A 14,782-nucleotide genomic window follows, 5' to 3' on the forward strand; every position below is an offset into this window, starting at 1 on the left:
GTTCCAATTGGAATCGTAAACTCCAGCCCAGATAGCCTTGCATCGCGGAAACGAACAGCGAAGCCAAGTCGTGCTGAGATTTACCCTGCTCAGTTACTGTGGAATCGCATCAGTCCACGTGAGATGTCTGATCCGGCACAGGACCTCTGATTCCATTAGTTTCAAAGTGCGTTCCAGGTCTATGCAGGAGGAGATGACAAGTTTGTTACATACATGTGTTAGGTTTAGTTTCATATTTCTGATTCTTTATTTGTGATTCTGTAGATTTTAATTATCTTACTTCAAGAAGGTACAATTTCAGTTTTAGTTACTTAATTCAATGCAACAGTTTACACATACCCGTGAGCGTCAGAAAAAAATACGCATTTTATGGAAATCCATTCCGGCTTTCACAACAGACAAAGGCTAACCCCCAGCTTCGCCGGCTTTGTCGGTTCTCGGATACTTTGGGAAGGTATAGAGAGATTAACCGTCCGTATCCACCACAGATAAAAAGGTTCCTGGAGAGGGATTCCGGGGGGTAGAGTCAAATTACACGGAAACATGCACTTCGGTCCAGCTGGTCCATTCCTACCAAGACGCCCATCGAAGCTAGTTGGCTCACGTTTGGCCCAAATCCCCCTAACGTTTTCAATCCATGCACCTGATGAAGTGCCTTTTAAATTTCGTAAATGTACCTGCCTCAACCACTTCCCCCGGCTACTCATTCCATATGCGAACCATCCTCTGGTGAAAAGAGGTTTCCCTTCAAGTTTCCTGTTAAATCATTTCCCTCTCACAAACTTATGCCGATAGTTCTCCATTCCCCAAGCCTGGGAAATGACTCTGTGTATTCATCCGACCTGTGCCCCTCATGGTTTAATGCACCTCTATAAGATTCTCCAGCGCTCTAATGAATACAAGTCTCTCTATAACTCAGATGCTTGAGTCCTGGAAACATCCTTGTAGAATTTTTCTGCACCCTGTCCAACTTAATGCCATCTATGGTTGACCAAAATTGAACACGACACTCCAAATACGGCCTCATCAACGTCTTATGCAATTGGGACATAACATTACAACTTCTAAACCAGTGTGCCAAAATAAGTTTTCACCCCCTTGTCCTCCTTGTTTTCCTGTGACACCACGTTCAGGCAAGCTGTTCTTGTACTGATAGGTCCCTCTATTCCGCAACACTCCCCAGGAAAGTCATTCCCTAATTTGTCTTCACAGAATTCAACACCTCGCACTTATCTGAATTAAACTTTATTTGCCATTCCTTGGTCTACTTGTCCAGCTGATCAAGATCCACTTGTAATTCTTCACAGTCAACTTCACTGTCAACTACGCCACCTATTTTGGCGACATCTGCAAACTTACTAACCACGCCTTGTAGATTTTCATCCCAATCGTTGATATCGATGATAAATAACAAAGGGCTCAGCATCAACCCCAGAGGCACACCACTAAAATCAACCTTCCAACATCACGCTCTACTTCGCACAATCAAGACAGTTATTCATCCAGTTAGTTGGCTCTCCCTGTGTTACATGCGCTCTAACTTTCCTTAGAAGCCTATAATGCGGGACCTTATCAAAGGTATTGCTGTCGTCAACGTAGACTAATAAGCCGTCCGGCCCTCATCAAACGTATTGGTTACCTCGTTAAAAAGATCAATTAAATTTGTGAGGCCGGGCCTCACAAGCACCAATCCGTGCTGACTATCCCTTTTCAACGCATGTCTTTCCAGGTGCAAGTATACTGTATCGCATCCCTTAGAAACCGCTGCAGTAACTAACCTGCTATAGGTGTCAGGTTTACTCTCAGTTTTTTTCTTTGTATCCCTTGTTAAGTTAAGTCACAATATTGACCACCCTCCAGTCATCTTGCACCTCACCTGTGGCTAACGATGATGCATATATCTCGGCCACGGCTCCCTCAATTTCTTCTGTAGCCTCCCACAGTGTTCTTCAATACAGCCGATCAGGCCAGGAAGCTTTATCAACCTCCTGCTGTTGCTTCTTTATCCTGGACAGTGTCCAAACAGCGCACGTGTTTTCGAGGGGAATTGGCCACATTGCATTCTCTGCCTACCTCCTCTACCTTTCTTGGTGGTCACCTGACTAAAACTCTTGTCTATGATGCTGTCAGCATCCTGGATGATCTTGAGTGCGTCCATCTCCGGCGATATCCTTGACGTTCTCAGCCAGAAGCTGCAGCTGGGAGCACTTCCCACGGGTGTAAGCATTGGGAACACTGATCTCCGTGCGGCAGCAGGAGCATAACACAGCCACATTTGCCGTCCTAATTGCACTAAATCTGAAGCCAAAAATTGAAAGACCTTGCTTATGCTTACTCAGCCTCTTCGCCGAAATCTAACAGCCACAACCTCAGCCTTTTGACCACAAACGCCGCACTTACGGCTTCAGCAAGGCCACTCTCACACTGGCAGCTCCAACCGTTAGGTTGTCTCCAGCACAATCTTGGCCGAACTCCAGTTCCACTTGTCATAACATATCAAAGTTTTGGGACCGGGTTTTCAGAGAAGTAATGGGTTTCTGAAGACTGAGGACTGTGGAGATTTCTAATACTGTTTTAGGGCTGAAGCTTCCTCAGGTCACAGAAGGCCGTGGAGATGTGATCGATGGAGGTGGGCAAGGCTATGACTGGTTCAGCGTGGCCAAAGGAATGAACACAACGTAGAACAGAACAGCACAGGAACAAGCCCTTTGACGCACGGTGTTGTGCCGAGCAAGTTAAATTAGTCATTAAACTCCTAACTAAATGAATCCCTTCTGCCTACACAATATCCATATCCTCCCACCAGCCCACCCCTCCGCCTTCTTTTCACATTAATCTGCCTGTATAATAGCCTTTTATTTGCCTGCACTACCACGCCTGGCAGCACATTCCAGGCATTCACCACCCTCTTTGCGAAAAACTTGTCCCGCACATCTTCTTATTCCCTCTCTCCTTAAATGCACGCCCTCTTGCATTAGACATTTCGACCCTGGGGCAAAGATACCGGGTGTCTACCGGGTGCTCTATCATCTTATAAACTTTTATTAGGTCTACCCTCAGCCCTGGCCGCTCAGGATAAAACAGCCCAAGGTTGTTCAACCTCCTTATGGCACCTGCCCTCGAATCCAGGCAGCATCCTGATAAACATCTTCTGCATTCTCACCAGCCTCCAAATCCTTCCCGTAATGGGGAGACTAGAATTTATGAAAAACCTCAGATGCGGCCTAACCAGAGATCTGTAAAGATGTAATATAAATTCCCGACACTTGTACTCAGTGCCTCGACAAATAAAGGCCAGCATGCCATAGAATGCCATGCCATGATTAAAAAATATTCTCAATGGCTAGAGCTCAGTAATGAAAGTTACACATTTAAATGGATTGACAAAGGAACATGGAACATCGTGGTGAATAAAATAATTAAATGGGTACGATTTGCAAATAGGGTAATTGATATGGGAGTCATATGAAAAAAATGCTACGGGTGTTCATCAGGTATGCAAGTTATGATTAGATCGACTGAACTGCCGGAGGGCGAGAAGGGAGACAAATTACCCTGAGACCACTGTCCCGTGATATTCCAGGTAATAAACTTTAATTTAATGTCAACTGAGTGACCTAATGGAACACAATCACTCACAAACTCCCCTCAACATTTACTTGCAATACCCAAGAAACCATATAAGCCTGATTTAATATCAGGGAGAAACTGACGAACCACAATTTTCTCTCCCCAATGATATCCAAAGCACTGATCATGAGCAGCACAGATATATTCAATCACCGGTGCAGACCAAATACAACAATAGAACCATAGAACCATACAACACAAAACAGGCCCTTCGGCCCACCATGTTGTGCCGTCCATCAAACCACCCTCACACTATCTAACCCTTTCCTCCCGCATATCCCTCTATCTCACATTCCTCCATGTGCCTATCCAACAAACTCTTGAACCTGTCCAATGTATCTGCCTCCACCACCACCCCAGGTAGTGAATTCCATGCACCAACCTCTCTCTGGGTGAAAAACCTCCCCCTGATATCTCCCCTGAACCTCCCACCCATAACCTTAAAGCCATGCCCTCTCGTCTTGAGCATTGGTGCCTTGGTAAGGAGGGGCTGGCTGTATCTATTCCTCTCAATATTTTATATACCTCTTATCATGTCTCCTCTCATCCTTCTCCTTTCCAGTGAATAAAGCCCTAGCACCTTAAGCCTCTCCTCATATTCCATACTCTCTAATCCAGGCAGCATCCTGGTAAATCTCCTCTGCACCATCTCCAACTCCTCCACATCCTTCCTATAATGCGGCGACCAAAACTGAACACAGTACTCTAAGTGTGGTCTAACTAGAGGGTTGTAAAGCTGCATCATCACTTCACGGCTCTTAAACTCAATCCCACGATTTAAGAAAGCTAACTTCCCATAGGCCTTCTTAACTGTTCTATCGACCTGTGAGGCAACTTTCAGTGAACTGTGAATATGAGCCAGATCCCTCTGCTCCTCTACGCTGACAAGTACCTTGCCATTTACCCTGTACTCTACCCAGGTGTTTGTCCTTCCAAAGTGTACCACCTCACACTTCTCCGGATTGAACTCCATTTGCCAGTTGTCAGCCCAGCTCTGCATCCTATCAATATCCCTCTGTAAGCTCTGACAGCCTTCCACACTATCCACAACACCACCGATCTTAGTGTCGTCCGCAATCCTTACTAACCCAACCTTCCACCCCATCATCTATGTCATCTATAAATATCACAAAAAAGTAGAGGTCCCAGAACCGATCCCTGCGGCACACCACTAGTCACTGCCCTCCAATCCGAGGGCACTCCTTCCACCTCAACCCCCTGCTTTCTACAGGCAAGCCAATTCTTAATCTTCACAGCCAAGCTTTCCTGGATCGCTTGGCATCCGACCTTCTGAAGAAGCCTACCATGAGGTACCTTATCAAACGCCTTACTAAAATCCATATAGACCACATCCACCGCACTACCCTCATCAATCTTCCTCATCACCTCCTCAATCAGGCTTGTGAGGCAAGATCTTCCCTTCACAAATCCATGCTGGCTGTCCCTAATCAGTCCATTATTCTACTTCTTCACCAGGGACAGATCTGGACTGAGTGATGACCGGATCAGAGGGGTAAATTGACTTTCCGTCAAGTCTGCAGTTACTTTGACTTGAAATTATCAAAGATGTTTCTGAGGCATATGTTCATTTTTCAAGTGCAATATCTCTGAGTTGATTTCAGTATTCAATTTCCCTATTTATTCAGACAGTGACTTAGTTCTAGCAAGGAATATTACCGGATGTTGCTGTTGTGATTGTATCATGAGAATTAACATCGTGATTCTCAACATCATTCTCTGTATGTCTCAAATAAAGATCTTCAGAGGAAACACAAGGAGACTTTGCGGGCACAAACTGAAACACTGAGAGCAAACACGATCTTCATGAGGGAGAAGGTTAAGGATTTCCAACTGGCTGATCGATACGCTGAGCTCACGGTCATATCCATTGTTCGAGATTGTAGACTTCTGCAACATGAGCTGCTGGCAAGAGGCCGATACCATAGAGAAGGTAGAGAGAAACATCTCCGGACAGAGCTGGAAAAAATCCGGACTGATCAATTGTTCCACAGCAGTTTTTGCCACAACATGACTTATTGGCAGAAATTAAAGAGATTCGTTGGAATTGACTCGAGCAGTTCGGCATCAGTGAACAGAGTCAAACCTGGGAGTTCGGCAGCAGTGGCCGGAATCCCGGGGATCGGGAAACAACAATGGTGCAGAAGATTGTTCATGACTGGGCCACGGGGAAAATATACCAACACTTCCAGTTTGTCTTCAGCTTCACATTCCGACACTTAAACTCCATTAACTGTAGAATAAACCTGAGGGAACTGATTCTGCATCAGTAACCCTACTTTGGGAATATTCTGGGAGAGGTCTGGAAGAACCCAGAGGGATTGCTATTTATATTCGATAGTTTGGATGAATTCAAGGACAGAATCGATTTTACCGACAGTCGGAGAGACACAGACCCTCAGTGCATGTGCCCAGATGCCGAAAGCAGGTGTGAAGTGTCTGACATTGTGTACCTTTTAATCCAGCACAAGCTACTCCCAGGGTGTTCAGTGCTGGTGACCACCCGCCCCACGGCGTTACATTTATTGGATAAGACGGAGATCAGTGTCTGGGCTGAAATCCTGGGATTTGTTGGTGAGGAATAGAAGGAATATTTCAACCGGTATTTTGAAGATCAGGCGGTGGCAGCAGCTGTTTGCAAACATGTGGAGGAGAACGAGATCCTGTACACCATGAGCTACAACCCGTCCTACTGCTGGATCCTCGGCTTGGCACTGGGCCCCTTCTTCACACAAAAAGAAAGGGGCCCACAAGGAGTTCCCAAGACCATCACCCAACTATATTCCTACTATATTTACAACATCCTGAAAAACCACGGCCGTGAGATTGAAAGCCCTCGTGATGTGTTACTGAGGGTTGGTCAGATGACCTACACAGGAGTGTCCGAGAAGAAGATCGTGTTTACAGATGGAGATTTGATCAAGTACAATCTTCAGCCTTCCCAGTTCCTGTCTGGGTTCCTGCTGGAACTTTTGGAGAGAGAGGATTGTGCCCGAAGGGCGGTGTACATATTCCCACATCTCACCATCCAAGAGTTTGTAGCAGTGCTCGCACAATTCCTGACTCCAGATCCTGGGGATATCCTGAAACTGCTGGCTGAAGCGCACAGAGAGCAAGATGGACGATTCGAGGTATTTATCCGTTTTGTTGCTGGTCTCTCCTCCCCAGGGTCAGCTCGGGGGCTGGAGGAGTTTTTGGGTCCATTTCTCCATCAAACAACCTGCCGAGTGATTGACTGGGTGAAGGAAGAAGTCAAACGTCAGACTGAAAACACAGAGAGTGAAGCTGGGAGAACGAACCTCCTGAACGCACTGCACTACCTGTTTGAGTCTCAGAATAATGTACTGGCTAAGTCCACTGTAGAAGCTGTGGAAACACTTTCTTTGAGAGGATTGCGGCTGACTCCGGTTGACTGCGCGGTCCTTACACATGCCATTCGGCCTTGTGGTGCAATACAACACCTCGACCTGGATCTCTGTTACATTCATTCTGAAGGACTCGTGCGGCTGGATCGCGTGCTGCACAAATGCCAGGAATTGGGGTAATTCTTAACTTCTGAACTGTTCAACTTAGTAACGATTAAGGTTTGGAGGTTAAACTGGTGAGAACTATTTTCAACCAAGTATAACAGACATTATGTCAGTGTTTCGTTGATTTACCCATGATTATACGTCTGAGATGGGTCACTGAATAATGATTAGCACATACCAATAGCATCCCACCGGGAAAGGGACACCGACTCTGTCTGCGCGTTGGACAGGGAGCAGACACATCCCGATTGAGTGGGAAACAGCAGGGCTCCTGGCACTGTGCTATTTATGGGCGACGTGAGTTTTACCCGCAAGAGATTGGCCGTTATCTTACCGCAGTAATGGCACAGCCTACTCACTTTTCAATCCGCCCACCTCCCTTTACCCATCTGGCACCTTCTGACTCTCTAGGTCAGGCGGTCGTGTATTCAGGCCCTACACTCACAATCTTCGTTGTCCAGTCAGTGATATATGGGAACCAGCAGCCAGCCAATGGTTGAATTATACCGGGCTGCAGTGATTATCCTGACACCAGAGTCATACACCGACCAATTTTGTGGCCACGCTCACACCTCACCTTATCTGCTGAACCCGATGTTTGCGTTACCAGCTCCCTGTGCACTGCTCTGCTTGGAGACAGACTCTCCAAAAGTCCCTCAAAAATGGTTGAATTTGAAATAAATGTTGACCGCTAAAAACGAAGAGCAAAGGGAGATTGAGAATGTATAAGTCTGCAGAGTAAATTCCACTTGCCTGCGAAAATCCCTGGAGGGATTTTAGAGCTGCAGTTAGTGCCGTTCCGAGATATATCCAAAAATTTACACGTGGTGTATCTTGTTGACATTCACTTATTGAATATAGCCCTTCCCTAATGAAATATGGGATTTAATTTACATTATAAATGAAGCAGGTTTCTCAGATATGAACTGAAGTTCGAGAAAAAACATAATTCAGAAAACAAGACTGGACACAGAGACAATTATGGATACGGTGACGAATGATAGACGTTGAATACAAATGGGCTTGAACATTTTGGATGTATTGTCAATGACAGGATAATCTGGTGACGGTTTTCTTCACTGGTTTGCAGTGTCCAGTGAAGTAATGAGAGAAATTTTGTCAGGCCATGGGTCTGAGTAGTTTGGGTCTCACAGCTGTCTGTTCTCCTTTAGATTGGCAAACAATGAATTGGGCGATTTAGGAATGAAACCGATGTTTGCGGCTCTGAGGAACCCGGAGTGTAAAATACAGAAACTGCGGTAAGCACCAGAGCATGAGGTGTGTGAGATTACTTTGTCACATATATATTGTAACGGGTATCATTTTATGATTAAACGCAATGTAATTACGAATGGATAACATAATTACTGGTGAAATCCGGCAGTCTGTACTGAATTCTTTCTTCAGAAATCTCAGTCTACATCTTTCTTTGATTCCGAACTCCAGACTGGGCAATAAACGGTCTCACAGCGACTCGGATTCAAGACCTCGCCTCTGCTCTTACTGCCAATAGTTCACTGACGGAGCTCGATATGAAGGATAATAGACAGGGAGATGCAGGTGTAAAAAGGCTATCAGTGGCTCTGAGTAAATCGGAATGTAAAATACAGAAACTGGGGTAAGTACTAGTCAGTGAGAGACAGGGCTTATAATCTCTGGTATACGACGTTACCGTTATTATCAGAGACACAGCAATATTGATCGGTGGACTGATTTTCTCTCTCTCTCTCTTCTCTCTCTTTCTCTCTCTTGCTCTCTCCCTCTCTCTTTCTCTCTCTCTCTCCCTCCATCATTCCACCTGTTGACAGGCTGAAAAACAATCAGTTTCACAGCCTGTGGCGCCAAGGATCTTGTCCTCCGCTCTAGGTACAAACCGCTCACTGACGCAACTGAACTGGATAAACAATAAATTGGAAGATTCAGGAGTGAAACTGCTGTCTGATGCTCTGAGAAACCGGGACTTTGTAAAATACAGGACCCACGGTAAGTACTACACGGAGAAAAAAATGTTGTCACAGTAGGATGCCTGATGTTGACCTAAGTGCGAATAATATATAGCAATTTTTTTATCGAGTTACGTTCCTTTTGTTTGAACTCCAGGATACGCAGAGTCGTCTCACAGCTTCTGGTACAGAGAATCTCACCTCCGCTATAGGTACAAACCTGTCACTGACGGATCTTGCCCCTGAGCTACAACACTCTGGGAGATTCGGGAGTGAAGCTGATGTTTGCGGCTTCTGAGGAAATCGGAATGTAAAATACAGAAACTTGCGGTGAGCATCAGACTTGCGAGAAATCATTTTTACAATTATTAAGTGTTTGAAATAAATATATTCACGAGAGTAAATCAATATTAATATTAATACTATAAAGTCTATTATCAGAGCTAGATAATATCATGATAAACACTTGACATTGAAAAGAAAAGAAATATTCCTTTTCAAATACAGAAATGTCTTCATTTATATTACTCTCTTGTGTTCTCAGTTTATGGGATGTCGCTCTCACAGGATTCATGCAGCGAGGATCTTGCCGCCGCCCTCAACACCAACTGCTCACATGAAGCTTCTGTCACTGGGTGACAACAGGCTGGGAGATCCGGGGGTGAAACGTTTGTCTGAGGTGCTGGGGAACCCACAATGTAAATTACAGGAACTCGAGTAAGTATTACAGTGACAGATTGTGTTCCTAATTTCTTAACTGACTGTGAACATCATTCTTAACAGGGTTTAAAACTGGCCCACGGGCCACCGGCCTTCATTGGTCGGGACATTGACTACAAGAGCAGGGGAGTTCAGCTCCAACTGTATAAATCCTGGTAAGGCATCAGCTGGAGTACTGCGCGCAGTTCTCATCACCGTGCTATGGGAAGAATGAGGGAGCGCTGGAGATGGTGCAGAGGAAGTTGATAGGATATTGCTCCTGATGCAGGGCCTGTACGCGACAAGCTATATTTTAGACAAGATATCTTTATTGTCACATGCACATAAAACACACAGTGAAAGGCATTATGCGTCGTGTGTTCTCGGAGCAGCCCGCAAGTGTCGCCACGCTTCCGGCCCCAACATAACACACCTACAACTTCCCAACTCGTACGTCTTGGGAATGTGGGAGGAAACCAGAGCACCCGGCGGAAACCCACGCAGACACGGGTAGAACGTACCGTACATTCTTCTTACAGACAGTGGCCGGAATTGAACCCGCTGTAATATGTTACTCTAACCGCTACTCTACCGTGCCTGCCCTATAGTACCGTGCCTGCCCTACACCACCGTACCTGCCGACTATCGCTTTGCCTCCACATATTCTGCCTGACCCCCTGAATTCCTCTGGCTATTTGCAATTTCTCCATATTCCGGAATCTGCAGTCACTTGCGTCATCGCCAGGATGTTGCCTGGAATGAAGGGTTGTTATGAAAGACTGGAGAGGCTCGGTCTGTTTCCCTGGAGCGGGAGAAGTTCAGAGGGGGTCAGTAATGAGGTGCATAGAATTATGGAAGTGAGAGATGGAGTAGAGTGCAGGACACTTTGCCCTATACCAGAGCGCAGACATTTATGGAAACAGGTAGAGATTTAGCGGAGAGCTGAGAGCGAACTTTCTCAACCAGAGAGTGATGAGTGCTAGTAATACAGTGCCAGAACGAGTGGTAGAGGCAGAGTCGCTAACAGCATAAGCGAGCACTTGAATTCCCTGGGCAAAGAAGGCTACGGTCTGGAAGATGGCATTAATGCGGATTGGTGCGCACAGGTCGGCCTGATGGGCTGAATGGCCTTTTCAATACTGAGTGGCTCTATGACTCTATGAATCTGTGACTCTATCACCTATGTTAGTTTTAGTTCGATTAAAAACATGCGGAATTCATCTTGTTCTTGTTCTTTCTCTCTGATCCCCAGCCTGTACAGTAACGGTCTGACAGATTCATGCACAGAGTATCTCTCCTCGGTTCTCAGAAAAATGCGTTCACTGAAGGTTTTGGACTTGGGAGCAAACTCCTTCACAGACAAATCTGCCCAGTCTTTCCGCAAGCTCATAGAGAAGCGCAAAAGTTTGAAGCAGATCACGTGAGTATTTGTGTCAATGTTCAAATAAATAAAATATGAACGGATCCATGGGGTTTATGGTGAAATTTGTGTGTAAGAGTTGATGAACTATTAGCCCCAGTCCCCTGTTATTAACACCATTGTATAATATGTTTATTTCCTCTTAATCTTTCCACCTGTTTCAGGTTGGTGGGGAATCGGTTCACTGCAGATGGACAGAATCAGCTGATGTCGCTGCGAGGAATTAGACGTGGAATGAGTATCAAATGTAGCATTTAAGTTTCCCTGCATGGGAACTGGTCGATTTTCCGGACGGGCTTCGGGTTTAAACCCTAATCTTTTCGGACAAATTGCCATGGACGGCGCAACAGTGATTTCGAACTGGAAATATTTCCGTCAAGTATTACACTGGTTTGTTGTGTGTTGCATCGAATCGGATTAAATTAACGACAATACATCAAGAAACGTCAGAAGATTCTCGACACGGCAAGGGATGTGCAAGCAGATAACATCCCAACGGTACCGTTCGTCGGGCCAGAGCCTGAGTCGCCAGTTCATTCCGAATCTCGGCTGCTTCTCTGTGTGACTTCCATGTTCTCGCTGTGGCCGTGAGCGTTTCCTTCGGTGTTCCGTTTCCCTTCCATATCCCAAAGGCATGGGGTTGGTCGATTCATTGTCTGTTGTCAATTGCCACTATTGCGTAGAGGTTGGATGTAAGAAGGGCAGTTGAAGAGTTTCTCTTGGTCACAGAAATCCGGGGCCGGGGTAAAGGACCGCACGAGTTGAGGGGGAAGGAGGTAGGGAGAAAGTTGCATTAACTCCTTGAGCACCAAACATTAATGGTAGGCGCGTGGGGTGGGGGTGAGTGGCGGGGGGGTGGGTGGAGAGAGAGAGATGTTGAAGTGATGCTTGATCTGTCATGATAAATCGACTATTTCCTCCACCTCTGAAATACTTAGAGATTTTACCAACTTTCTCTTGCTCACAGATTTCAGCGATGCACGTACAGAGGCGATTGGCAGTTGCTTTTGAGCGGCAGGGAGGGGTGGACAGTCAGCCGTCGGTGCAGGATGAATTTACCGATTGCTCACGGTCTCAAGGCATTTCCCAGCATTCGCTGCACCAGTCGGGTTCAGTGTTTCCAGCGATACGTGCCGGTGCCAGCAGAGTACGATAATTTATAATAGTATCGGCACCAAAGAAATACCATTTGTGGAAATGGATGCATCATCCTACCAGGAACTCCAAAGACGCAAATGTGCCGTAGTTAATGTCATGTATTTAGTTGGTGGTGACACTGAGCTGACACTTCTGTGAGTTGATGGCCCTGAGGTCCCAAATCCAGCGTGATCTTCCTGCTCTGACATCAATGAGGTGACACCAACTCGACATTGGAAGTGATGTTACTCAGACACCGTTCCTGAAAGTGATACTCCAGTGGTCCTGGGACAATCCTGTCTCAGTATTACTGCTAGTCACCCCACGTACATTGACTGCCATGGACCATACATCAGCTCTAATCTAAGTAATTCTGCATTGGCAGTGGAGACGGAGACGCTGCTATAACATTGCTCCAGCGGTTTAAATGTTTGCATTTTACGTGCTGCTGGAGATGGGCTGTATTTTTGTTTGCAGTAAGCACTTTAAATGCGGTAGTGCAATCGCAGAATGTTTTCATCAATAACTTTGGTTAGGGACACCACCTTCATTGTCAGGGTGTTGGCATCATCGGTTCTGTTGCATTGAGGCTACGATCAGGAATGAATCACAAAGCGTAACGATAAACAGGGAGCATCAGATTTAACAATTATATTGGAATCATAAGAATGATCTCTGAAGAAGAGTCATCATTGGTGAGGTGAAGGCAAGAGCAAAAGCCGCAAGGTTAGAGCCAGTTCATCACCAGAGATACCCAAGTGTGAAACACATCCAATTATAGAACGGAGGAGTGGGGAGTCTGGTCGTGGTGCTCGATGGACTAAGTCATAACTTGGCTTTGATCCAAGTACTTTTCAATCTATTATTTATCTATTATTTATAGTCTTTACAATACTGGCAAGTTTAATCTTGATTTTTAACTGCTAAAATGAATACCAGATCTAAAGCGTCAGCTATGGTAAAGGTAATGGAGACCAACCTACTTTGGAAGCTATTGCTAATCTGGATAGAAAATTTGACCGGACCTTTGCGGAACTGAAGTCCATTTTAGAGGACTTTGAAGAAAAACAAAATACTCTTATCCAGAAAATGCCAAACAAATGCAACTAATTGCTGAACTCGACCAAGCTGGTAAAGAGAGAGATGCCAAACTTCATTCATTGAAAAAGCTTTAACTACGACCAAGCAAAACCTGGAAAAGCAACAACAGAGGATCATCGACCTGGAAGGACGCAGCAGGAGGAAACATTTAAGAATTTTTCTGAACTTTTGGTCGATGTGTTCGGTTCCGATATGTTCTCTGCTGACCCCATTCTCGACAGAGCTCATAGAGCATTAAGATTCAAACCTGCTCCGGATCAAAAACCTCGGCCAGTAATATTGACATTTCATTATGTCAGCGTTAAGGAAATCTTGATTCGTACTGCTCGTGGACGTGGAATGATTCAATTTAAACAATGGAAGTTTCGAATAGTTGAAGATTACGCCCCAGAATTATGAAAGAAAGGCTGAATTACAAACAAATTATGGCTCTTATCAAAGCAATTATCATCCTGCATTATTATTCCCAGCAAAATTGAGAATTACACCACGTGATAAATCTCGTAATGGTTTAAATCCATCCAAGAAGCCGAGCATTTCTTTTGAACTATCTTGTAATTTTAAAAGCTAAGAAATGCGGAAGAGATACAGTGTTTTTCCTTTGATTTACTATTTACTCGCTTTATTATCCAATTTTTAGATTTAAACCTCTCTTTTACTTATTTTAATATTTTAATGTTTTTTTATAATAATTAAAAAATAACAAAATGACTGATCGTTTGCTTCCTTACTGAAATAATTATTAAACCGTATTATTTAAATGTTGACTGTTAACGCGCTTTAGCTCTGTTTTAATCCCAAAAATTTTGTTGTTATTTTGATATCTCTGTTTGGGTTATCTTGTTAATTCTTAGTCTAAACATGAGGGTTATATATTTGTTAATTTGGACTACCGCCACCAATAGAACTGGGGTTAATTCAATTAGAGGGTAGCTTTCTGGCTGGCTATTGGCCAGTTTTCGGGCTGTTGGGGGAAGGGGGTGGGGCTGTTTTTAGTTTTTTTCTGGGCTAAACTACAATTTTTCTGAATAGTCGTCATATCCGCTTCCTCTTTGAAATTTGTTACTTCTTCCTGTTGGTAAGAGTCACAGGTACCAACCCTTTACACACCTTTTGTTTATTCTGTCAAAATGGATAAGACTATTAATTTTATTTCATGGAATGTTAACAGCTAAAACAATTTGCTTAAACGCAAGAAATCTTTGAAGTGTTTCACAGATTAAATGCTTAGATCAGGTTGCCAAGAGACTCATATCAGGAAGGAAGATGATGAACGTTTTTTTTCAGATTTTGGAGGGGTCAAC

The 14,782-nt window shown here is 44.7% G+C and overlaps 1 protein-coding gene and 1 long non-coding RNA gene across 3 annotated transcripts in view; both read left to right on the top strand.

Moving 5' to 3' along the window:
• The window catches only part of LOC127579506 (NACHT, LRR and PYD domains-containing protein 3-like), a 776,460-nt gene that overhangs the window by 18,893 nt on the left and 742,785 nt on the right, over positions 1-14,782 (top strand). The gene's annotated exons all lie outside the window — the stretch shown is intronic.
• Positions 9,739-11,758, top strand: LOC127579509 (uncharacterized). The gene is made up of 3 exons (XR_007957679.1): positions 9,739-9,838; positions 11,073-11,240; positions 11,405-11,758. It is a non-coding gene; the product is annotated as an uncharacterized LOC127579509 (long non-coding RNA).

This window comes from Pristis pectinata, chromosome 17, assembly GCF_009764475.1.
Source record: "Pristis pectinata isolate sPriPec2 chromosome 17, sPriPec2.1.pri, whole genome shotgun sequence".
NCBI classification, from domain to species: domain Eukaryota; kingdom Metazoa; phylum Chordata; class Chondrichthyes; order Rhinopristiformes; family Pristidae; genus Pristis; species Pristis pectinata.